Source organism: Musca autumnalis, unplaced genomic scaffold (assembly GCF_047663935.1).
Source record: "Musca autumnalis isolate F117 unplaced genomic scaffold, ASM4766393v1 scaffold_1, whole genome shotgun sequence".
NCBI classification, from domain to species: Eukaryota; Metazoa; Arthropoda; class Insecta; order Diptera; family Muscidae; genus Musca; species Musca autumnalis.
The window spans coordinates 210,275,667-210,302,682 of NW_027411644.1; positions in this window are offsets into that span (position 1 = coordinate 210,275,667).

A 27,016-nucleotide genomic window follows, 5' to 3' on the forward strand; every position below is an offset into this window, starting at 1 on the left:
CTGGCTACTCGTCGTTTTTCATGGGTCAGACCATATACCTATAATTGTGTCCATCAACAGACCGCCCGATTTCATCAATCATCATCTGAAGGGTTACACCATTAGAACTGAAATAAGTGAATTGTGGACAATGGTTAAGACACTCTCGTTCCCCGGTAAGAAGAGAGTAAGGACCTAAAGGCCTGAGTACATAAGCTGCCTCGGGTACATTTGCTCGGCCTTCTTTATTCTTTTATTTTTATTATGTCAGAAATTAAGTAGGAAAGCATGGTAACCAGGCGAGTCAGCTTTTGTACCCAGGCCTTAAGTGACGTTTGGCGACGTTGCGTCTCAGTTTGTCGAGCACCCCGGGAGTGACAGGGCGAAGAGAAGAGTACTAAGTCAAATTAGATCTTTTCCTGCCGAGTATGAACCACCACAATTTACAATGGATGATGTTGCGAATGTCATAAGGAACTCTAAATCAGGGTTTCGGAGTCGAGGTATTTTTGGCTCGACTCCGACTCCAGACGAGTTTTTTTCACGACTCCGGCTCCGACTCCTACTCCGGGTCGACTCCGAGAGTGAATTCCTATAATACTAAAAATGAATTAAATATGCAAAATTTTTCCTATATTTTAGGCTAGTCTTACCTTACATATTCATTAGAAAGGGCAAAAAATAGCAAAGTTAGAAAGTTTTTGTCGGATTTCCTTTTTTTGCACGAGTATATTCTGGACGGAATTCTTCCGCGTGAGAAAATCTTTAAGCTTTCAAAATTTGTGAACATTATAAAAAATAAAAATTATGATGTAAGCCAACATTTTAGTGTGCTAACCCTTAAAGAAGATCCTCAGTTGTAAAGCTCAATAAAAGCCATTTTTCATTTTTTTTTTCGAGAAAACTACATAACTTTTCAGCAGATTTTTTTCTTCATCTGAAATAGAAAAATATTACGAAGTTTTGAGCCCGTCTACAAAACCCTGTTTTTATTAAAGCATTTTGCGATGCCAACTCTAGCTCGAAATCTAATAAACCACTTGTCATATATTTTTGTGACCGATTTCTGCGATGCTGCATACAAAATAAAAGAAATTTTTCCCATCCAACGCACATACTAAGGCAAATTGGTTCTGATCGACTTAAAAATTGACCACATATTCTATGCTATTTATACTTTCTACTTTTTTCTGAGATTTATAAGTAGGGATCACCCCTTAAACTAAAATTCAGCGCTCACATTTTGAACTTTGGTGTGGAGTGGATAATTTTATTGAAATTGTTGAGATATAACGTGTACACCACTCAGCACGTAGGCAGATGGATGTTTTCTGGAACTGAAAAATTAGCACACGATGAGATGTCGTGCATGAAAATATTCTACAAAAATGTTGTTAGGAAAATTTGATGTAGGGTCGGTCCACTAGGACAAGGAATCGATATTGTCATGTTTTCATTGTCCTTTATCACTTTTACCCGATCCTTTCTTTACTTTTTGAGTTCAAGAACAAAAAGGACGTGGAAGGAACTGAGCTAGAAGGACAGCATATTCGACAGAAAGGTTCCTCATTCTATTTAAACATGTCATCTAAAAATGATGAAACAATACAATGATGAACAAACAGAGATATAAAGCTATTTTCTCAATGATTGATGGAGGTCAATCAAAAAATGCATTATGTCATAACTCAGAAATTTCAGCTATGGGATCCGTTGGGGTTCTGAATTGGGGCTTTCATTCCAAAAAGAAATTTTTCCAACCCCAGATATTGATTTCCACTTTGTGTCACAGGGTATTCAGTAAGATTTCCCATAGGAACCACAATGTCTTTAACAGAAGACAAGGATGACTTCTCATAAAAACAAGACGAGAATACCAATAGACCTTTGTGAGAAGACCAGTAAGACTTCTGACGAAAGTTGTTAAATGTCCAATCTTAATTCGATTGTCATAGAACTTTACTTTTGTTTGCAAAAATGTGAAGAATCAATTGGATCAACAAAATAGGGATGAATAGACTACACTTTAGAGGATAGTAAATATCCTGCGAATTGTCCTTTAACTTAGTAAATATACCGTTTGCATATATGTTTTCTTATACATTTCTTTTAAAATAAATAATGTTTTTTAAAAAAATATTCCTGTTCCAAATTTAATGCTATATTTCTAAAACGTGGAAAATTTTGCCCGGAGTCGGAGTCGAGTTATTTTTTTCGACTCAGACTCCGACTCCAGCAAAATTGCTCGACTCCGACTCGTAGACTCCGTCTCCGACTCCGAAACCCTGCTCTAAATCATCCAAAGCGTTGGGCCCTGATGGAATCTCCATGATAATGCCAAAACAGCTAAATGTGCCGGGAGTCGAGTATTTCACTAAAGTTCTCAACCTGTCGCTAGACACACACATCGTCCACGAAGTCTGAAAAATGTGCATGGTGGTACTGGTCGTGTAGACCGATTTCGCTTTTGTCGCACCTAGCAATGACCATTGAGGCCCTAGTCCTCCCCAGCCACGGTGCTCTTGAATCCACTTTAAATGGAAAGTGCTTACACCTGGGAAGTTTTTGTGGAATCTAAATCTACAATGTACATAGATGAGAAAAATCAAAAAACAAAAAAAAAAAACAAAAATCGCCGGAGCACTTTTTAAATAAATCGCTATTTAAGGTGACATTTTTAGGGTTTTTAGGTTTTCACGACTTTGTTGGAAACCGCAGGTCCTATAGAAATGGGACTAAAGAAAATTCTATACAAGACTGACCTTTATGATAATTTCGTAGGTTTTACCGTTATTGTGGTATAGAAGTTCAAATGGGGACAATGCATTGACTGTATCGCTACCTTATAAGACAATGCCATACATAATGCGCCTTCAATAACTTTCAGTGAAATCCGCTTACACCTGGGAAGTTTTTGCGGATTTTGAAACAGCAATGTTCATAGGTGGGAAAAATCCAAAAACAAGAAAAAATCGCCTGAGGGATTTTTAAATAAATCGCGGTCAAAGTTCACATTTTTATGTTTTTTTTTTAGATTTACAAGATTTTTCTTGAGAACCGCAAGTCCTATCGGAATGGGACTAAAGGAAATATTGTTGCTATGAAAATTCTCTACAATACTGGCTTCCGTAATTTTTTCCTAGGTTGTACCATTTTTGAGATATATATCTTTAAGTTGAGAAATTGCAGTCATGACACTGTTTTATAAGGAGATGATACAGTCAGTGCATTGTCCCAATTTGAACTTCTATATCTCAAAAACGGTAAAATCAACGAAAATGCCATAAGGGTCAATCTTGTAGAGAATTTTCATAGCTACAACATTATTTTGCCCATTTTGATAGGACTTGCGGTTTCCAAGCAAAATCGTGAAAACCTAAAAAATCCCTAAAAATGTCAACTTAAATTTTTTTTGATTTTTCCCATCTGTGAACTTTGTAGTTTCAGATTCCGCAAAAACTTCCCAGGTGCAATCACCTTCCATTTAAAGTTGCTTCAAGAGCACCATGCAGCGTCAGAAATAGCTATCCAGTTGCAAATCACCAGCATGGATTCCGTAAGCAGCACTGCACAACAGCAGCGCTGCACGCCTTCTCCACACATGTTTGTCGAGGACGTAACCAGAGCAATCCGATTGATAGAACATTGATGGTGGCGCTTGATAAAGCTTTTGATACTCTCAATCCCTGGCCCAACTTGAAACGTTGATTCCGTAAGCAGCACAGCACGACAGCAGCGCTGAACGCCTTTTCCACACATGTTTTTCGAGGACGTAACCAGAGCAATCCGCGTGATAGAACAGTGATGGTGGCGCTTGGTATAGCTTTTGATACTCTCAAACACTCAACACTGCTTGAGGACGTCGATCAGAAAACCCTCTGGCCCAACTTGAAACGTTGGATAATCAGTTGGATAATCAGCCCCGTAGAGTGAAACAGGGAGTTCCTTAATGTGGAGGGATATCTCCGGAACTGTTTACCTCTATCTCTCCTATAGACTGCATTGAGATCGTAACGTTTGCGGATGATTGTACGATTTTGGCGTCAGGTACCTTCCCTGATGTCATTTGTGAAAAGTTGAACTCATATCTGACTGATCTTACCATCTGTTTACACGCAAGGAATATGCAAAAATCCGCCACGGATTCTACGGCCACCCTGTTTCCCACATGGTCTGCAGAGGTGAGCACCGAGTTAAATGTCATGGTCGATGGTAACAGAATTCAGAACACAAACTACCCCAAAATTCTAGGGGTCAAATTAGACAGCACATTCATGTCGTCCGTGCATGCCACAGCTATCTGCGGCAAGGTTAGATATAGGAACAATGTTCTCAAGTCCCTAGCCGGCAGTACTTGAGGCGCAGATAAAGAAACCTTGTTGACCACATATAACGCAATAGGCCGGTCTGTGGTAGGCTATGTGGCGCAAATATAAGTGCAACGCGATGGAATACCGACCTGAGAACTGCGACAGGGTGCCTCCTCATGTCCTCAGTGGACCATCTACATGAGGAGACAAAGATTTTTCCGTTACAGCAACACAATGGCAAGCTTTCGTTGCAGTACTTGCTCGGGTGTTACCGTGAGAGCCATTCTAATCACCATATGGTGGATAGGACCTGCCACCGAGACATGTCAGGAGGGATCCTCATGATCTAGAAAGAGAGATTCAACGTTACAAGCAGATTAAAATAGCATTCGCACGGGTCCTCGGAGAGCAATCCCCATCCATCGCAGCTGAGAAGTGTCAGCTCCCACGACAAATCAGAGTAGTTTTGGGTCAACTACGCCCGGCATGGTGCAGCCGTCTGAATTCATATAGGGCAATGATCGATGGCTCTCAAAAGCATATAAAAGTGAACATTTTCATGATACATGCAAAACGAGAAGGCATTACTTTGATGGAGAAAACAAGGAAAAATCGGGAACAAAATCAGGTTATTCAAAATTGGATAAATAACGTAAAAGATCGGAAATTTTCGAAATCTACTCATAATTCAAGTTAAAGACAAATGTTAAAATTGTCATAAATATGTATGTATATCTATATAATCATTATTTTACCAAAAAAGAAAACAACAGCAAATGTTCACACAATTCTCTTATTTAAGAAAGTTGTAACAAAATCACTTTTTTATTTTTATGGAAGAGCATTTTGAAAATAAATACAGCGTTTAATCAAAGTTTGATCTTCACACAGAAGTACATACATACATATAAACACAAACACTTTCTCCGTAAAATAAAAAAAAATATATATTGCATCCAACAGCAAAACAGAAATGAAGAAATTGATGATTTATCTTATCTATCAAAAAGAAAAAAATAAGAAAAATCACAAACAGAAAAAGAAACATCTAGGGAAGTGTAGAAAAGAAAATGAAAGCATTTCAAAACTACAACAAAAAAAAAAATAAAATAAGAAACCACAGCTCATACTTAGTTGCATGCAGTTCGTTAGCCAAACACATAGCAATTTTGTTCAACTGAAAGTTTTCGTAAACACTTTTGCAACAATACATCATCAGCATTTGATATGTTAACTTGTGATTTCCAGATGATACCCTCTGTCTCTGGTATCATCATCGTTCCCTTCCACTCAGCACTTTAATGCAACACATATCGTTCCGGCACTTCACTTCACATCAAATCGACACAACACGCCACACACTGTAAATATTTCAATTGGTTTGAAAAGAAAACTTTTCAACTTTTCTATTCCGTCTTTCATGCACTGCTTAAATTAGCTTTGAAAGAAAATGCATCATCAGCTCAATTTCGAATAGTTACAGAAAATTTGAGACGTGTGGTGGTATGGCATGTGAAGGATACTTTTTTCGATCGTAAATGTTTCCTGTTATGTTGTTTTTTTTTTCTATATTTTCCTATTTTATTTTAAAATTTAATTTTGAATTGAGGAAAAATGACTTTATCATACATACATATGTAGTTGAATAGTAATTATTTCAATTAAATACTAAAATTAGTGCGACCAATGATACGTCTGAGACGAAGCATCACAAAACACAATATAACGGACACAGCTGGTTCTGACAACTAAAATAACTTAAGAGAATGTGTGGGAGTGAAGATATGCCAAACTGTTATTTTTGTAAAAATATTAGGGGATTTCTGAATGAAATCGGACACTTTTTCAAAAAGTATTTTTTGATTTCCTTTATTTTTAGGCAATTTGTAAAAATATCGTTTTTATACCCTCCACCATATGGAGGGTATAATTAAATTTGTCATTCCGTTTGTAACACATCGAAATATTCGTCTGAGACAGCGTTGCCGACAGTTTTTGGTCGGAAATCGTCAAAAAAATCGTCAAATCGTCAACAAAATTTGGAAAATCGTCATAAAATCGTCATCATGATCCAAAACTAGGTTTGGTTACCGTTTAATGCAATTTTTTAGCCGATAGGTTTGTCAATGAGACCGACAACATAAGATATACAACCCACAGCAATAAATATAACCCAATCTCACTTAAAAGGTTGACCACAAAAACTCATTTTCTTGAATTGTTTTTAAAGAAACTACCATTTTTTTAAAGTTCGTTCATCAAGAAAGAATGAGCACATCTTATACCACTTTTGGTATTTTTGTTGTTGAAAAATATTGCAAAGTCTTGTGGTAAATGGCTATCTGCGAAGCCCTTTTTTATAAAAGCGTTTTGCGATGCCAACGATGACTCGAAAACGAATGCGTCGATTATCGCACATGTGCGTAAGCATTTTAAGAACCTATTAATCTTACCTTAAGGCGAAACAGAATTTTAAACAAACTTTTTTATAAAAAAAAATTTAACTGTCAAAGTCAAAATTTTGATTTTAACAAAAAAAAAAATGACTGTTTTTTTTGTCAAAAAATTTGCCAATTTTTTTTTTAAATGTCTCGCTTAAGTGCAGCCTTTTATTTATTTAATAAGCTCACCAAACCATGTGAAGATCGGTCAATTCGGTTTCGAGCTATCTTTGGCACCGACTTCAAAAATGCCATTTCGAAAAAAACGCGTTCAAAGTATCAAGAAATTGTTCCCTCAAACTTCGCTTGCTTGCTTGTGACCGTCCATGTTTGTCGGTACACGTACATTTGGTTGATGGGCAGTCGAAAATCGACAAAAACTCTCATTAAAGATGACATGGGTCGGAAGTATTATATCTCGAAAAATTTTAAAGGAAGATATTCATTCATTAGCAATCCTACATGAAAATGTTCAGCTGATGTAAATCCAAGATGAGGCCAAAACTATGAAAATACCTCTATTCCAGATATGTATGTGCCTAGATAAAGCCATTCCGTCTCGAAATTGTTTAAAAACATTAAAATAGCTCATGAAACCGAGTTTGAAATATTGCTGTCCCTAAAGACTTTCGTGAAATTCTGGTCAAAATATAGTTATCATGTTTTATTTCATGCAATTCGGGATTACGTGAAAAATCGTCATTTTGGACCATAAAATCGTCAAATCGTCATTTTTCAATTTTAGGCCAAAAAATCGTCAAAATGACGATAAATCGTCAAATTCGGCAACACTGGTCTGAGACCCTATAAAGTATATATATTATTGATCAGCATAAAATTCTATGTCGATTTGACCATGTCCGTCTGTCCGTCCGTCCGTCTGTATGTCTGTTGAAATCAAGATACAGCTCGCAATTTTAAAGATAGAGAGTCAAAATTTGGTACAGAAGTTTTTATTACTTGCAGGATGGTTGGTATTGAAAATGGGATATATCGGTCCACGTTTTGATATAGCCCCCATAGAACGGTACCTCCCGATTTTCGGTATTTTTAAGGTTTTAGCTTCATTATCCTACCAAAATTGGGTGCCACCGTGGTGCAATGGTATGCACGCCCGCCTTGCACGCAGAAGGTCGGGGGTTTGATTCCTCGGCCAAGCAACATCAAACATTTTTCAACGGTGGCAAAATACCCCTCAGTAATGTTGAGTATTTCAGCCTTGAAAAACTTCTCCACAAGTGGTGTCTTAAGACACGCCGTTCGGACTCGGCGATAAACAGTAGGTCCCATATCATTGAGCTAAATATGAATCGGGGTGCACTCATTGATATGAGAGAAGTCTCCCTTGTCCCGTATGGGATGTTGTGGAACAATGTTTTTTTGTATCCTACCAAAATGGCTGAAATTTGGTACGTAGTCTTCTTTAAGGGTGTAAAACTTTCCCCCAGAATTTTGTCGGTATCGGTCCACACCTTCATATAGCCCCCATAGAACGGTACCTCCCGATTTTCGGTATTTTTAAGGTTTTAGCTTCATTATCCTACCAAAATGGCTGAAATTTGGTACGTAGTCTTCTTTAGGGCTATAAAACTTCCCACAGAATTTTGTCGGTATCGGTCCACACCTTCATATAGCCCCCATAGAACGGTACCTCCCGATTTTCGGTATTTTGAAGGTTTTAGCTTCATTATCACACCGTAATGGCTGAAATTTGGTACTTAGTCTACGTTGGTGGTATAAAACTTTCCCCCAGAACTTTGTCGGTATCGGTCCATGCCTTCATATAGCCCCCATAGAACGGCACCTCCCGATTTTCGTAATACTGAAGATTGTGACGTCAATATCCAACAGAAATGGCTGAAATTCGTTATTTCGTCTTCCAAGAGGTATAAAATATTCCATAATAGTATTATCAGTATAGGTCCACGTCTTCCTATATCCCCATAGAAGCTTACTTCTTGATTTTCGGTATTTTTTTAGTTTTAGCCACATTCTCTTACCGAAATATAGGAAATTTGGTATTTTGTCTTCTTTGAGCCTAAAGCCGTTTTGAAATAGCCCTCATAGAATGGTGCCTCACATTGTTTTACCGAAATTGCTGAAATTTAGTATTAATTCTTCTTCAAACACGAAAGGAAACTAATTATTCCATTTTACTTCAGTACAAATTGTGGTGGAGGGTATAACAAGTTCGGCCCGGCCGAACTTAACGCCGTTCTTACTTGTTCATAATAGGAGAGTTAACGTGCCACCTCTAAAATATGAAATGATATAAGAAATTTCCTTTCACTTCGTTGGTTTATATTTAAATAATAATCGATATTATCGATAGTGCCATCGATTTTTTGCCAGCTCTAGTTCGGACATCTGGATGGAGTATTCCAACGTACAATTCGAAATATAGGGAGATTTAAAATCACTCTGGGTATCATAACATGCCCCGTTTGTTTATATAGTTAACAGAAGAGATTGAGGCGGCCTAGCATATTACATGTACGTCGCAAGACAAAGAGAGAAGGATGGATGAGGAGGAGGAGGTGCCAAAACAAGAGCAAGAGGGAGCCGAAATCATCAGCAATTCCCAAGACGCCTAAATAAAACTCCATATGAGTGAAACTTCTACTGTAGACCTGATGGAGAAAATCAATAAATGTAATTGGTAATATTGGCTTAATCCAGGAATTTTACACCGTAAATAACAAGGTCTCTGGACTGAACAATAAATTATCAAATTTTTCTAAGCTAATACGGGGACTCCATTTGGTATTGCAAATGGGCTATATCGGGCCACGTTTTGATATAGTCCCCATAGAACGGTAACACCCGATTTTTGCTATTTTGATGATTTTAGTTTGATTATCACACCTGTTTTCGGTATTTTGATGCTGTGACCACAATAACCACTGAAATGGCTGCAATTTGGTATTTGGTCTTCATTTGGGGTATTGAACGGTCAATATCAAAATGTTCTCTGTAGGTCCACGTCTTCATATAGCACCCATAGAACGGTACCACCCGATTTTCGGTATTTTGAAAGGTTGTGCCCTCAATATTCCACCGAAATGGCTGAAATTTTGTATTTAGTCTTCATTTGTGATATTAAACTTTCCATATGAAATTTGTCTGTATAGGTCCACGCCTTTATATAGCCCCCATAGAACGGTACCACCCGATTTTCGGTATTTTCCAGTTTTTAGTCTCAATGTCGCAACGAAATGGATGAAGTTTTGTACTTAGTCTTCTTTGGGGGTATAAAGCTTTCTCCCCGAAATTTGTCGGTATATAGCCCCCATAGAATCTCCCGATTTTCGGTATTTTGAGGGTTGTGGCCAAAGCAACCCACCGAAATGGCTGAAATTTGGTGTTTAGTCATTGTTGGAGGTAAAAGCATTTCTCATTGAATTTTGTCGGTATAGGTCCACGTACGGTACCTCCCGATTTTCGTAATTCTTAAGGTTGTGGCGTCGATATTCCACCAAAAAACTGAAATTTGTTAGTTAGTCTTCCATGGGATTATAAAATATTCCAGAAGAGAATTATCAGTATAGGTCTGCGGGTTCGTATATCCCCCATAGAAGCGTACCTCTTGATTTTCGGTATTTGAAGGTTTTACCGAAATATCGGAAATTTGGTATTTAGTCTTCTTTGAGTCTAAAAACTTTCCGCCAGTAATTTGTAGGTATAGATCGACATTTTGATGTAGCTCCCATAGAACGGTACCTCCCGAATTTTGGTATTTAGAAGGTTAGCCATATTGTTTACCGAACTTGCTGAAGTTTGGTATTTAGTGGAGGGTATAACAATTTCAGCCGAACTTAACGCCGCCCTTACTTGTTAGTATTGTTATCTTCCTTTTGAAAGAACATTTAAGAATAGGGGCAATATGCAAAACATTAAATCTCATACCTTTTTTTCAACAGTCTGAATAGGAGCATAAGGGTGAACATAAAAATAACAAAACCCGCATAAAAACAATACGAAGCAAAAAAAAAACGTTGTATTAAAATTACCGCCTTAAGCGGTTACAACTAATTTAGACCGGTCCGGTGTATCTTCCTTGTCAACTCAGGCTAAAAAAAGGAGAAAACAAATAAACAACCTGACGTCTTTGTAATTACCACGAACGGCTGGCTGGCTGCAGCACAACCGCATGTAATAAACAAAAACAAAATGAACAACAAACAAAGAAAGTATCTTAAAATCATGCAACAAAAACTATGAAAATATATACAAAATGGCCAGAAAGAGAATGGACATAATGAAAAATGTTGTGACAGTCCCAAAACAAAAACACAATAACAACAACAGAATAATTTCCCAAAGACTAGCACTTACTCCACTTTTAGGCAGATGGAACCAACCAACAATGGCAACCAGAAAAGAGAAAAACACATACAAAGGATTCGTCTACGACGTCTGTATCAAAGATGATGGAAAAGGTTATAGGCCACCAAAAGCATAAAAAGAACTTTAAATGAACAACAACAAAAAACACGAAACTAAAATCCAAACGAAAACACCACAAGCGACTTTTGACCACAGAATCCCAACAACTACAAATTAAAACAGAATCCGAAAGACATAATAACTGAGATATGACAACAGCTGGGAGCGTAAATTCTCAGTGACTAGGGTTTCGCGAAACACAAGTTTTAATAAATTTACCTAAAGAGTAAATTCTTTATTAACATTTTTGTTTATTTAAATCGTGATTTTTCTTAATGAAATACAATTTGCATAATTTGAAATCTGATTTATAATAATTGGGGCAAATATTGTAGTTGGGAATTGTAATATTTCTTGCACTTTGAAATAAGGAATTGGATTAATGAACAAGTGTTCAATAAATTTGATCACATTGAACGTTGCTGATAAAATTTCAAACAGCACCCAACTGAAATCTTTTTCGTAGATTGGGTAAGGTTGGAAACATGTGGCCAAGTGGCACTTATGTTTGATTGAATTTTTTCTACAAGATAAAAATCTTACTTCCAAAAAATTTTTGTTACGCTCGTAAGTCCACATCTTGGTATATCCGCAGTTAATGTATCAGTCATCTTTGACGACTAACCCTCAGTAGGGTGATGACTTTCGACTTTTTTAATTTTTTTACTCTCCACTATGAAAAATTCTGAACTTATATGGCATAATTATTTTTCACAATTTTGTGTGGAGATTTTTGAGAACAGGGAACCCTAAATTCCTAATTTGAGCTAATTCCCCAGCAAAAATACTCATTACAAATTGGCCTACTTTCTCATTATTTTAACACGGGCATGTCATAGGGAGTAAGTACTTATTTTTTGGTCACTAAAAAGTAGATAAATAAGTCGTGATGAGTTTTGCCATAACATTACATAAAATCTTAATTTTAAGGTGATTCGGTGAAAAAAACTCACGCACAAAATGATTTTAAAATTTGAATTTATCAAAATTATAGACAATTTATTGAAATCACTGAAAACAGATATATAATTGAAAATAAACTTTAGAGCCACATGAGATAATTAAAATGACATAAAATTTATTTCTCACTATATCGTAAAAATGTCGTAAACGCTTTTATTCAAAAATATAATTTTTTAACAAAAAACAAAAAATTTAAAATTTTTTCAAAGTGACTTTTTTCGCGATTTTTTTAATATTTGAATGAAATAAACGTTATTATAGTCATTAGTAGGCTTATATTTATTCACTCGTGCAACAAAAAATAATTTTTTGAAAAAAATTTTTTTCATTTCATATATTTTTTAAAAAAATTATTTTTTTAAAATCGATTTGTGCGTGAACTTTTTTTACATTTCAATGGAATAAACGATAGCATAGTGATTAATAGGCAAAAGTTCATTCATCCCTGCAACAGGAAATCATTTTTGAGGAAAAATGTCAAAAAGTCCTAACCCTAGTGTTTAAACATATATGACAAAGGTCACCCAATCATGCCGAAAAATGTAGATACAAATTAAACACAAGTAAAAAACATTAAGGTCGGCCGGGCCGAACTTTTTGTACCCTCCACCATGAAATATTATGAACTAAAATGGAATAATTAGTTTTCTGTTAGATGCAAAAATTGTTCAACCACGCATACTTAATTGGCTCAAAGATGTATCTAAAAATGTCTTCAATCTGTTGGTACCCTCATATAGGGACCTATGTGGACGATTTTTGGTGGAGGAGTTTCAGGACCTCTGAGAACTTTAAATGTAAAATTACAGCTAGTTCGATTAAAAATTATAGCTAAAATAGAGTTAGGTGATAAGAATTGTATTAGCAAGGGTACATTAAAGAAAACAAGTAAAAAAGTATCAGTCGGATTTGCCGACAGAGATATACTCTCAGCCAATGTATTTAGGGTCGTTTCAGAAGTTTGTGCCCCTTTTTGGATATTTGAGCTTGCGACAATAATGTGGATTAGGATTAAAGTTCAAAAGTGTTGCGGAGGAGGAACCGAAAGGAGTGGATCGACATAGTTCATTATGGAAGTGTATCTTATTTTGAGAGTCATATCTTTTCGATAGATATCGCGCCCACTAGTAATTTCGTATAACTTTTGGACTAGTATGCCAGGAAACATCCACTTGTCCACGAAAACATAATATCGCTCTAAACAGAACCACAATGAACAGCATCGGTATACATTTCCAAAGGATCTTCGAACAGACCCTAAACTGCACTTAGACACAAATATTGAAATTTTGTGCGGGGGTACCCTAATGAGAGGACCGATATGGACCATTTAAACTAAATTTCGACAAAATATTAGGTGATCAAAAGTTTGGATGAAATTGGTTGCCCCGTTCAAGAGATAGCGAGCATACCATTTTAGTGGCATTTTTTAAATCTAGGGGGGAAGTACCAGAAGTTGTGGTATTGCCCATCTTCGAACTGAAACTAAGTTTGGACAAAATATAACAAACGTCAAATTTTGGACCAAATCAGTTGATCACTTTTAGAGTCATCGTGCTCTCCAGCCACTACATACTGTGCCATAGGGGTCTGTTTTCTAAAGAAGTATGGACTTGCCCCTAAAAAACCGTCGTAATTGAGGCAGCGAATGCAAGTGGCTTCAACAAAAATCACAGTGATTCGAGAACTGGTCTTAAAGTAATCTTATCTTTTGTGTGGGAATTCCATATTCGAACCTGATCTATTTCTGGTAGATATATTAGGATGTCTAAAGTATGGACCAAATCGGTCACTCCATCAAGAGTTATCGTGCGCACAATTTTTCCGAATATTTTTGAACTTTTGTGGGCGAGGTACCTGAAGGAGTGAACCGATATGGCTTATCTTCGAACTTAAACTAAGTTTGGACAAAATAATATGAAGGCCATATTTTGGATAGAATCGGCAGATTCATTTGACTGTTATCTTGCGCTCCAAACACTACACACATTGTCATGGGTGTTTTTTGAAACTTTCAGGTTATTTTCTCAGGAAGTATGGTTTTGCCCCTGATGAAACTTGTACCGCCGTAGGGGGGCCGTGAATACAAGTTGTTACAACAAAAATCAAAACGATTCGAGAGCAGGTCCTGAACTAAACTTTTCCGAAATTTTATGTGGGAGGTACCCGAAGGCGTGGATCGATTGAGTCCATATAGGAACCACATCTAAGTTTGGTAAAAATTTTACGATGTGAAAGGTATGGACCAAATCGGTAACCCCCTTCAAGAGTTATCGTGCGCACAAATTTTCCGAACATTTTCGAACTTTTGTGATATAACCCATCTTCGAACTTAAACTAAGCTTGGACAAAATATTGCGGAAGCCAAATTTTGGACCAAATCGGTTCATACGTTCGAGAGTTATTGTGCGCACTAGCCAGCCAGACAGACAGACAGTCAGATGGGCGGACATTGCTAAATAGACTCTAAATTGCCTGAAACACATTTCGTCCAAACATTTCGATTAGGCACAATTTGCCCGTATGAAAGTGTATATACCCTCGTTAGCATAAATGCTGAGGGTATAAAAACGACCAAATTCGGTCTAGTAGATGCAGAGTAATTCAAGGTTAAAATTTTGAGTTGTTTAATATTTAGCATTTGTTTTTGCGTTTCTATATATTTCCGACCTATTAAATACGTCAAACTTCAATAAATAAATAAACTATAGAAATAAAAAATATATTAAAAAATCTAATTTTTGCACATATAAACTCATTTATTAAAAAAAGTTTTAATTTGTGTAAAACGAAACGTTGTTCCATGTTTTCCTTAAAAGTTCTAGTCCAAAAAAGTTGGAATTTCCCTAAAATTTAAAAGTAACTAAGAAAAAAATATGGAGCTCTAGGGCCATTATCTCAAACAGTATGGACTTGTCCCCGAAAAAGAATACACCGTCAAGGAAAAGAATACAAAGTAAAAAATTTAGATTTTTAACAAAAAATGTGCCGGTTATTGACCACTAATCGGTCAAAAAAATTTGTAGGAAAATTCTCTTATTTGAAGACAAAATTTTGATGTATTCAATAAACTCTCAAAAATACATGATGACTGAACACTAAATTTCTGTAATTTTGGTTGGATAATGTGGCTAAAACCTTAAAAAACCCGAAAATTGGGCGGTACCGTCCCACGGGTGTTATATCAAAACATGAACCAATACCAACAATTCTCTGTAAAAATATTTCGCAGGACCTGGGAACCCTTAATGCAAAATTTCGGCGTTTTGGGCGTGAAACATATCGAGCCCTTCCCGCGAAAAAGGTGTAAGCGACAAAAAGCTAATTTTACAGGAGACGGTTTTTATTGAATAACTTTTGATATAACCAAAATTGTTTATTCAAATTTGGTATAGTTCTGTTATTAAATCCTATTTACTGAAAAAATAAAAAAATTGTGGAATATCTTCAATATAACGGTAGTTTGTGTCGCTTACATCTTTTTCGCTGTCACGCAATCAAGCTTTTACTTTGAGAAGTGGCGGTTACATCAAAAAAATTATTTGAAACAAATCATTTTTAAAGTAATTATTATCTACAATTTAAAAACAAAGCACACTAATTTTATAGCAAGTATTTATTCGAAGAATTATAAGATTAAAACGTATTTCTTGCAATATAGTTGAATAACGACGTGGTATGTAAATGTGCAATTTGATGTAAGCGACAATTCGCTGTCACAAACAAATGTACACAAAATGCAAAAATGGCGCTTACATCAAAATTGTTTTTGATCTAATTTCGTAACGGTAGATGGCTGAGTTCTAAAAATTTGGGAGATGGTGTGTTGGAATATTCCTCATAGATTTCCGTAAAAAAACGAAAATCGAAAAAATGTCGCTTACATCTTTTTCGCGGGAAGGGCTCGATATGTAAAATCATCAAAATTCCGAAAATCGGGAGTTACCGTTATATGGGGTCTATATCAACACGTAGACCTATGTCTATAATTTTTATCGGAAAAGTTTTTTGTAAAATGAAAACCCCGCATCTCAAAATTCAACCAATTTGGTTGATAAGTTTAGCTAAAATATCCAAAATACCGAAACATTTAGAAGTACCGTTGCATGGGGACTATCTCAAAACGTGGACCGACCTTCCCAATTTTTTTGCTTTCGACATTGTCAGTGAACTATAAGTACTTATACCAAAATTCATCAGCCAACGCCAACTCCTTTTATATTTGGCCACCGTTTATTTGAACTCGCGACATAGTGCAGCGTTTTTTTGAGGTTATGCGCCATTATCTCGGGAACTATGGACTTGCCCTCGAAAAAAAAATTAACTTGACGTAACGGGGGCCGCACGAACATCCTGTTACAAAAAAAAAAATCATAACGATTCGTGAGGTGCCACTAAACTGCACTTATGTCAAATTTTGTGTGGGAGGTACCTGAAGGAGTGGACCGATATATATCACTGTGCAACAAAATGGAGCTCAAAGTCTGGGGGGTGGAAAATTCCTATTGGATATGAAAGCCCTTGGTGAGTATATACAGAAACCCGAAGGACAGATTCGCCGTGAGTCGATCTTTCGCGATATGGCGTGATGAAGTTTTTGCTAGAGACCCTGTAAGCCATCTGGAATTAGCGTTATATCTTTGTCCACTGTTGCTTTAGCTTATTTTTGATATGACATGTCTTCAGTCAAATCGAATGAGGATTATTTTCGTAGAGCACTTCGACCTTCTAACTCGCTTCCTTCAATGTCCTTTTCGTCCTTTATTTTAAGAGCCGCTATAAAAGTACCACAAGATGACGTTTTTCAGCTTCGAAATGTTCTGCAAAAATGTCGGCCAGAAAATTTTAGGTACGGCTCTCCTTGACAACAAATCGATTATGTCGAGTTTTCGTGGTCGTTTTGTGCATTTACCCTGTTTTTGTTCAGAAAAATACTAAATTTTGTTTTTTGTATATTCGTTACAGAACATACAAAAACACAAAACACAGTTTTTTTCTGAGCAACAGGGGTAAATGCACAAAACGACCACGAAAACGCGACAACATCGATTTGTTGTCAATGAGAGCCGTACCTAAATATTTCTGGCCGACATTTTTGCAGAACATTTCGAAGCTGAAAAACGTCATCTTGTGGTACTTTTATAGCGGCTCTTAAAATAAAGGACGAAAAGGACATTGAAGGAAGCGAGTTAGAAGGACGAAGTGCTCTACGAAAATAATCCACATTCGATTTGACTGAAGACATGTCATATCAAAAATAAGCTAAAGCAACAGTGGACAAAGATATAACGCTAATTCCTGATGGCTTACAGGGTCTCTAGCAAAAACTTCATCACGCCATATCGCGAAAGATCGACTCACGGCGAATCTGTCCTTCGGGGTTCTGCATATACTCACCAAGGGCTTTCATCTCCAATAGGAATTTTCCACCCCCCAAAATTTCGGTTCACAGTGTATTCGAAACAGATGGTAGTATTACCATATGCAAAGTTTGGTTCAATTCGGTTACTCCTTTCGAGAGTTATCGTATGCACAAGTTTTGCGACAATTTTTGAACAATTGTGGGGGAGGTACCTGAAGGAGTGGACCTATATGGCCCATCTTCGCACTTAAATCAAATCTGGACAAAATATTTCGATGCCCAAAATTTACCACCAGCCAGACAGACAAAAAATGTTCTCAGGAAAAAACAGAAATACATTTTGAAAATCCTCTAAAATAGAACAAATTTGAGTCAAAATATAAATATAAATCATTCAGAACTGTCGTAGGTCATTGTTATTACACGTTTACGAAGTTTCAAATTTCATGAGTGGACCCTATTACACTTTGAAAACCAAATTTACAAAAAAGTAAAAATACAGCTGATTGTCGTTATATATTTGTACTACTTTGGGTGGAGAAGTTTCGGGACCACTGAGAACCTCAAATGTCAAATTCCAGCTAGTTCGATCAAAAATTGTTGCTAAATTCCTGGAAATACCGAAAATTGGGGGTACCATTATATGGGGGCTATACCAAAATATGGACCTAATCTAGTTCGTTTAAAAATTGTAGCTAAAATCCTCAAAATATCGGTATGCACTTATATGGGGGCTATTCCAAAACGTGGACCTATATTGACGATTTGTGGTGGGGAAGTTTCGGGAACACTGATAACCTCAAGTGACAAATTACAGTTATTTCGGTCAAACAATTTAGCTAAAATAAAATACCATTAATCGGGAGGTAACGTTATATGGCAGCTATACCAAAACGTGGACCTTTCTTGAAAATTTTCAGTGGATAAGTTTTTTTGGTCATTGGGAATCTCAATTGACAAATTTCAGCTAATTCGGTCCGAAAGTGTAGCTAAAAGCCTCAAAATACCTTAAATGGGGAGGTACCATTATATGGGGGCTATACCCAAACGTGAACCTATCTTGGCAATATTTAGTGGATAAGTTTTTTGGTCATTGGGGACCTCAAATGCCAAATTTCAGCTAATTTGGTCAAAAAATGTAGCTAAAAGCTTCAAAATCTTGGGGCTTATACCAAAACGTGGACCAATCTACACCACTTTTGGTTCAGAAGTTTTTTGACCTCTTGAAACTTCAAGTGCCAAATTGATGTCAATTTGAACTGAAAATTTAGCTAAAATCCTCAAAATACCTTAAATTGGGAGGTACTGTTATATTGGGGCTATACCAAAACGTGGCTATTGGGAACCTCAAATGCAAAATTTCCCCTAGTTCGATAAAAAATGTATCGTTATACGGAGCTATACCTACGGTGGCCAATATTTTTGGATGAAAATAGAGTACATATACACATATGAAAAGTTACAGGCCATAAAAGAGGACGGGGAAAAATTCAACTAATTTTAAATGGTTAAAGCCACTTGCAAGTCTAAAAAATCGAAATTTTTATTGGCTCCTATTAATAAAGTATAGGTAGAATAAAAAGATTCCGAGTTTATCTGACAAAACTTGCCTGAGATATGAGTGTTCGAAGGTAAGAACCCATAGCACAGTTGCCAATTTTACGAAAAACCTGGCCAAAACTATAAAAATGAATGGATTAAGACCTAACTTTGGGTTCTTATGTTTTTCGGGTCGTTGCACAGTGGTCGAAATCACTGATCTAGCGGCGCGAAATTAATAACTTGGAAACGAATAAAGATATCTTTCTGAAATTTTGCACAAACTCAGTCTGTGTCCGTGGGTAATAATGTACTAAATATGAACAACGTCGGCTAATATTTTGGTATAGAACCCATATAACGGTACCTCCTGATATTCGGTATTTTGAGGATTTAAGCCACCCTTTCCTTCCAAATTAGTTGTAATTTGGTACTTAGGTTTCCTAGTGATCACTAAACCTTTCCACCAAAAATTGTGGACATAGGTCCACGTTTGAGTATAGGCGCCTTTTAAGGTATCTCCCGATTTTCAGTATTTTTGGGGTTCAAAGCTACATTTTCCGTCCAAATTAGGTGTAATTTGGTATTTGGGGTTCCCAGTGGACAGATACATTCTCCACTAAAAATTGTGGACTAAGGTCTACGTTTTGATATTGTCCCCATATAACGGTACCTCCCAATATTCGGTATTGTTAGGATTTTGTCTACATTTTCAAACCAAATAAGCTGAATTTTGACATAGGAGGTTCTCGTTGGTTATACATCTTCTCCACCAAAAATTGTGAACATAGGTCGGCATTTTGATATAGCCCCCATATAACTGTACCAACAGATTTTGGGTATTTTGAGGATTTAAGCTATTTTTCAAGACCATTTATCAGCAAGATTTGCAGCTATTTGCAGCTGAATTTTGGTTATTCGGAATCTAGGGAGTCGAATTTAATTACTAAAAAAATAACTGGACCGAACCTCGGTGGACCTTTGTAGTTACGCTCCATCCAACAAAAGTATATTGCACTAAAAACATACAAAAAATAATAATTTTTGAAAATTTATTGATTTATAACAATGTAACTTCAGTCCCCAAACATTTTATTTTAATTTAACTTAAACCCTCCCCTATCAATAAAAAATAAACTTTGTTTAGTTTTATTACGAATTTATTTAACAATTAAACAAATAGAAGATCAGGTTTTCAGCAACAATTTTATTAAAATCTGATCCGTCAAAATTTCTTGCACTTGACACTGAATAACTGAGTGAATATTTACAACAACAAAAAAGTAAAAACAAAATCTTAGTCAGCAGAGTGTCTGTAATCGATATAATGGAAAACATTTCGCAATTTTATACTTTGATTTTTTAACTTTCGCGCCGCTAGATCAATGATTTCGTCCTCTGTGCGTTGGTTTAATTTTTCATACTTATTAACCCTCAGACGGTCATTAAAGAGGACTTTTTGGCCCCTTCTCCTATAAAATGTGATCGTATCAGATCAAAATATTATACAGATTTGTTCGCCATAATTTTTTACTATGGTTCCTAGAATACACCAAAACTCTATATCTTACCTAAACTCCAGAAATGTGCAAAATTATAACAACATTTTAAGGTTAAGGGCGTACTTCATGTGAATTTTGGCCATATTGTCATACAAAGCATCATTTTAGAAGAATGGCGTCAAAGACAAAAATGTTCTCCGCTAAATTCAACTATAAGTTACCAAAGAAATTAAATCTCTATTTGCATTACGTACCAAGGAAATATCGGTATTAATTTTGCCAAAAAACCAAGAAACTAAAATTTCTACAGTTTTGAAAATATTTTAGTCGAGATCACTTGGAATCCTTGCACTTTAGGTGTATAATGTATTTGGCAACTTTACTGACAAGAATGTGAGGAATATTTTTCTCAAAAAAAAAAAAACCCTCGTGAGAGTCATAAAGTGGTCTTTTTGGCACCTCTTTCCACAAATCTTTATCTTTCTACAAATTTGTTCGCCATAAAATTTTACTATAGGTCTTGGAATACATCAAAACTCTAAATTATACCCAAACGCCAGAGAGTGACACTATACTATATTCTGACATTCTGCTAAGATGCTAAAAAGATAACACGCCAGATTGAATGGCGCCTTTAGCATCGAACATTTTGCTGGGATCATAGTTTTATAAACTTAAAAATTAAGACAAAATACTTGCAAATAGGGTCACTTTGACCTGATTTTATGTCCAAGTACTAAACAAAAAACGTATAAATGTTTTCATAACTACACGCAGTTGGATCCTATAAATAATATTTGACACTATTTAGTGTAAATTTATGAATTTACTTCATCGATTTTTGGCCAGGTTTTTCTGAAAATTGAACACTGTGCACTGCCTTGTTTGTGAGTATGGACAAAGGTCCATTTGAATACTTTTGGTGTTCTTTTTTTGATAGCACTATTACATTTTTCTGTTCATATATAACGAAATTTCTATATCTATTCGACCTTTATACCAATTTTCAAAATTCCAACTCTGTTCCTTTATGCAATAGCAAAGTGTACCAAATTTAGTACCATTAGACAATTTTGAACACGTGTAGAACATATATCCGAAACCACCTCCTTATCAAAAACTTACACACCAACAGTTACAACAATACCAAATTTAAAAAATTCTAACTCTTCACCTACATTTAGTAACAGTAATGTTAAATCTATATTTTGTATTTATATTATCGTACCGTTCTGGTACGAATTTTCAATAATCCAGCCTTATCGAAAACTAACTCCAAGACAAACCCTCACTCAAAATTTTAGAATTCTAGCTTCACCCGTTTCGTCTGGGTGTTTATTATTGGTCGGTCTGCTATAAAAATAGTACAATTTTTAGTACATTTCACGCCCTTCTAGTGGGAATTTCCAAAAACCCAGCCCTATCGAGCCCCTCCGCCCCAAAACTAACCCTCACACAAAATTTCACGTTTTAGCTTCATCCGTTTCGTCTGGGCGTTGATTATTAGGCGGTCATCACACAACTGAGACAATTTTTAGTACATTTAGTGCTTTTCGCACCTTTGTAGGACGAATTTCCAAAAACCCAGCCTTATCGAGCACCTTCGCCCCAAGACTAACCCTCACACAAAATTTCAGGTTTCTAGCTTCAGCCGTTTCGTCGGGCGGTCATCCACACAAATGAGACCATTTTTAGTACATTTTAGTGTTTTTCGCACCCTTGTAGGACGAATTTCCAAAAACCCAGCCTTATCGGGCACCTTCGCCCTAAGACTAACCCTCACACAAAATTTCAGGTTTTTAGCTTCATCCGTTTCGTCTGGGCGTTGATTATTAGGCGGTCAGCCACACAAATGAGACCATTGTTAGTACATTTTAGTGCTTTTCGAACCTTTGTAGGACGAATTTCCAAAAACCCAGCCTTATCGAGCACCTTTGCCCCAAGACTAACCCTCACACAAAATTTCAGGTTTCTAGCTTCAGCCGTTTCGTCGGGCGGTCATCCACACAAATGAGACCATTTTTAGTACATTTTAGTGTTTTTCGCACCCTTGTAGGACGAATTTCCAAAAACCCTGTCTTATCGGGCACCTTCGCCCTAAGACTAACCCTCACACAAAATTTCAGGTTTCTAGCTTCGGCCGTTTCGTCTGGGCGTTGATTATTAGGCGGTCAGCCACACAAATGAGACAATTTTTAGTAAATTTTTTAGTGCTTTTCGCACCCTTGTAGGACGAATTTCCAAAAACCCAGCCTTATCGGGCACCTTCGCCCCAAGACTAACCCTCACACAAAATTTCAGGTTTCTAGCTTCGGCCGTTCCGTCTGGGCGTTGTAAAAAGTGTTTCGTAGGGGGGCGTTTGTCACAAAATTATGCAATCTTTTTGAACAACAAAAATCCGAAAATATATCAAGGTGTAACCTCTCAGATGAAGAATCTTGTAAAAAATTCATGGATAATGGATTTCTTGGTGCTCAAAAATGATTCTATTATTTAAAACTGATTTCATTTGAAGGAAGACAGTATTCTGTTTAATTTCGGCCTAACGTTTTCTGGTTTCATTCGAACAAACAAATCAAAAATAGTGGATATAGAGTACAACCAATGAAAATAGAGGACTTTAAAGAAATAGAGTACGGACGCCAAAATAGAGTACTGTATTCTATAACAGAGTAGGTTTGGTCACCCTAGCTATACCAAAACGTGGACCTATGTAGTCCATCTTCGAGCTTGACCTGTCTGTAGAAAAACGACACTCGGGTGCAAAATGTTAGCATTCTATCTCAATTATTGTGGACGCTGGAGCGATTACAACAAACGGACAGACGGGCTGACGTGGCTAGATCGTCTTTGAATTTTATTCTGATCAAATGTTTGGTCTAGAAGTTTTGTGACCACTATAAACCTCTAATACGAAATTGCCGCTATTTCGTTAAAAAAAATTTGGAAAAAATCTCAAAATACGGAAAACATGGACCATAGCATGGACCTATCATTCAACATTCGGATCTTGAGCCCGCATACTGCGTTGGTCCAAACTTTGCACATCGCAATTTTCCTGTGAATCTTTGTTAATGTTCGAAGGTGGATATCGGTGCACTAAAATGGTGCGCAAGTTGTGTCTCGATGGCAGTAATCGATTTGGACCATACAGTGCACATCGCAACATTTCTTCCAGACATATGCATGTGAGAATGGAATATGAAGTATATCCTTCAAATCCTTCAGTTACCTACCATACTGTTATAGCACAATTTGTGGCAAAAATGCAGATTGTTACTTACTTACTTAGAGGTAGTTTACACTATCTATCAGTGTCATATGACACGAAATAAAAACATTCCATATTTACCCACGGAGGCAATGTGGAGACGTAGTTTTTTACATTTTTGCTGGTGTGGACGCACAGAGAAAATAGCGTAAGGAAAATCTCCAATATTACACATATTAGCGAATATATAACGATGGAAAATTTCATGTCATATAGTGTAAACTACCCCTTAGCTGGCCCATTACAGAACATTTGTTCCATAAGCCGAACTAAGAAAAGATCTCCAGCTCTCTCTATTTAGTGCTTCGCTTTCTGGAATACCGCGCCTTGTCATCTCTTCATCCACTTGTTTGCGCCATCTTTTCTTTGGCCTGCCAAATCTGCGTGCACCACCATGCGGCCCGAATTTATACGCCTTTTTAGCGGGTTCATCATTCTTATGATACGGCCTAGCCAACGCAATCGTTGCATCTCGATACGTTTATCTATACTGATGTCGTTGTATAGCAGTGGTCGTGGTTCATACGACGTCGATATTCACGGTCAACGCAGTTTGGTCCATAGATCTTTCGAAAAATTTTTCTTTCAAACACATAAAGCACTGCATTGTCTGCTTGCGGAAGTACCCAGGCTTCTGAACCATAAATCAGCACGGGTAGTATCCGTGTTTTGTAAAGCGTTGTTTTTGTTTGACGAGATGTGGCTTTATTCCTAAACTGCTTACTCAGCCCGAAGTAGCATCTGTTGGCCAAAACTATTCTTTTTCGTATTTCACAACTGAAGTTGTTGGTTGTGTTTACTATCGGATACCAACAATTTGGAGAAATGTTCTTTCTATATCCTGAGCACACTATCTGTATCAGTTACCAAATTACCTTGTTGGTCTCTACAGGAGGTTGTGCCTGTACCAAAGCCATCAGTTTGATGTTTCACTCTATGGTAGAACTTTCGGACTTCATTCTGGCTCCTGTAAAACTCGATTTTTTTCACACTCCCGTATTGCCATTTCTCTCTTTTTCCGGCGGAAAAGACGTTTCTCCTCTCTCCTTTTCTCTCGATACCTCGCTCGTGCGCTACGCGTTGCTGCTGATTGTAAAGTATACCTATATGCCGCATTTTTCTCTTCGGTAGCAGCACGACACTCCTGGTCATTCCATGGATTCCTTGGTGGAGGTCTCTGGTATCCAAGTATGGATTTTGCGGCTGTTTGCATATCTTGTTCCAAGTGAATGTATATAGGGCAACATCTTTGGGTACCTCTCTTATAAAAGTTTCAGACATATTCGTAATGACCCAAAACTCCCAAAAATCTTACTGTGACCAAATGAAATGACTGCTTGTCACGATAACCACTGATCCACTTCCAAGATTTGCTATGGGGTGTGGATATTTTAATAACGTCTTTGATGCAGTTTTTCGTTTTCTTTTTTTTTTTTTTTTGATGCTCAAGATGCGGTAATTATGTACTACGTACTTGCCTAGGCAAGGCAGTGTTGCCAGACGACATTTGACATTTTTTTTTGGAAAGTTTGACATTTTTTTGCCTAAGCGTACTCAGGACAGTTTGACATACGACCATGTTTTGTTTTGAATACAGTGACTTTGCAAAAAATGGAATTTACTTGTGAACAATTTTCGTCCGATTATTTTACACAACTTTCGACGTGGGTATTCACGGCAAGAAGGCATCGATGAAATTAAATCTATGTATGCCGATAAAAAACCATCCTATAGCACTATGAAAAAGTGGTTTAATGAATTCAATCGTGGGCGACTCTCGTCAAAAAGGTTGTGATGGTCGTGTAGACAATTGACGTGCCCCACGGTTTTATTTTAGTCTAGTCTATGCATATGTTTATAATTCCAACGACTGTATCTATTTTATTATTTTTTGGTTTTTAGTACATTTATCTTAAACATTGCAAAGTATGTTTAACATAAAACCGTTTAACTTAAAAAGTTTTTTTACCTATTTTTATTTTCTAATTTTTAGTTTTTATTTCGCATTCTGTTTAATTCATTTAGTGCTTCATTATTTCAAGGTTTCTCGCCCGTTAGTTTATTGCAGCCATTTGGTAGCGGCGGCCATCTTAGATTTCAATTTTGCATAGTAAATTGTATTCTACTTGTTGAGACCTTTCATTTGATACCCATGTTGATGGGATTGATAAAACCTAAGTTATCCGCCATTTTGTAGAGGCCACCATCTTGGATTTTAATTTTATATAGTACATTGTATTCTACTGGTTGAGCACTTTCATTTGATACCCATATTGATGGGATTGATAAAACCTACGTTATCCGCCATTTTGTAGCGGCCGCCATCTTGGATTTCAATTTTTTATAGTATATTGTATTCTGCTTGTTGAGCCCTTTCATTTGATACCCATATTGATGGGATTAATAAAACCTACGTTATCCGCCATTTTGTAGCGGCCGCCATCTTGGATTTCAATTTTTTTAAGTATATTGTATTCTGCTTGTTGAGACCTTTCATTTGATACCCATATTGATGGGATTGATAAAACCTACGTTATCCGCCATTTTGTAGCGGCCGCCATCTTGGATTTCAATTTTTTATAGTATATTGTATTCTGCTTGTTGAGCCCTTTCATTTGATACCCATATTTATGGGATTAATAAAACATAAATTATCCGCCATTTTGTAGCGGCGGCCATCTTGAATTTATAATGATAATTAATAAACATAATTGTATTGTCACCAAAATCCAAAGTGTATACAAAATTTCAGTTTAATCGGTTGACAGGAAGAGGGTGAAATTTGAATTACTAAATTTGACCCAAGAATAAATAAAACAAACGGGGTGAGCTAAATAAAACCATTTAAAAATTAAGCCGTGCGTGAACGGGTAATGAAAAATCGCCATGTACCGCGAGATAGAGACATTATTGGGCATTTATTCCACCAACTAACATTTGATATTGCATGAAAACTTGGCGGCAAAAATGGGGTTTTCCTCGTCGGATCCCGAGTTGATCGTTAATTCTAAAAAATACGAACGCGGTGCTTCAAAAAGACACAGCTGTCCTCAGAAGATGCTGTGAAAGCGTTCAAAAACATCTTTTGGAGATGTCTCAATCAAGCCACAACTTTCGACGTGGATAATCACGACAAGAGTGCATCGATCAATTAAATCTTTGTATGTCCACTATGCACTATGAAAAACGAGTTTAATGAGTTC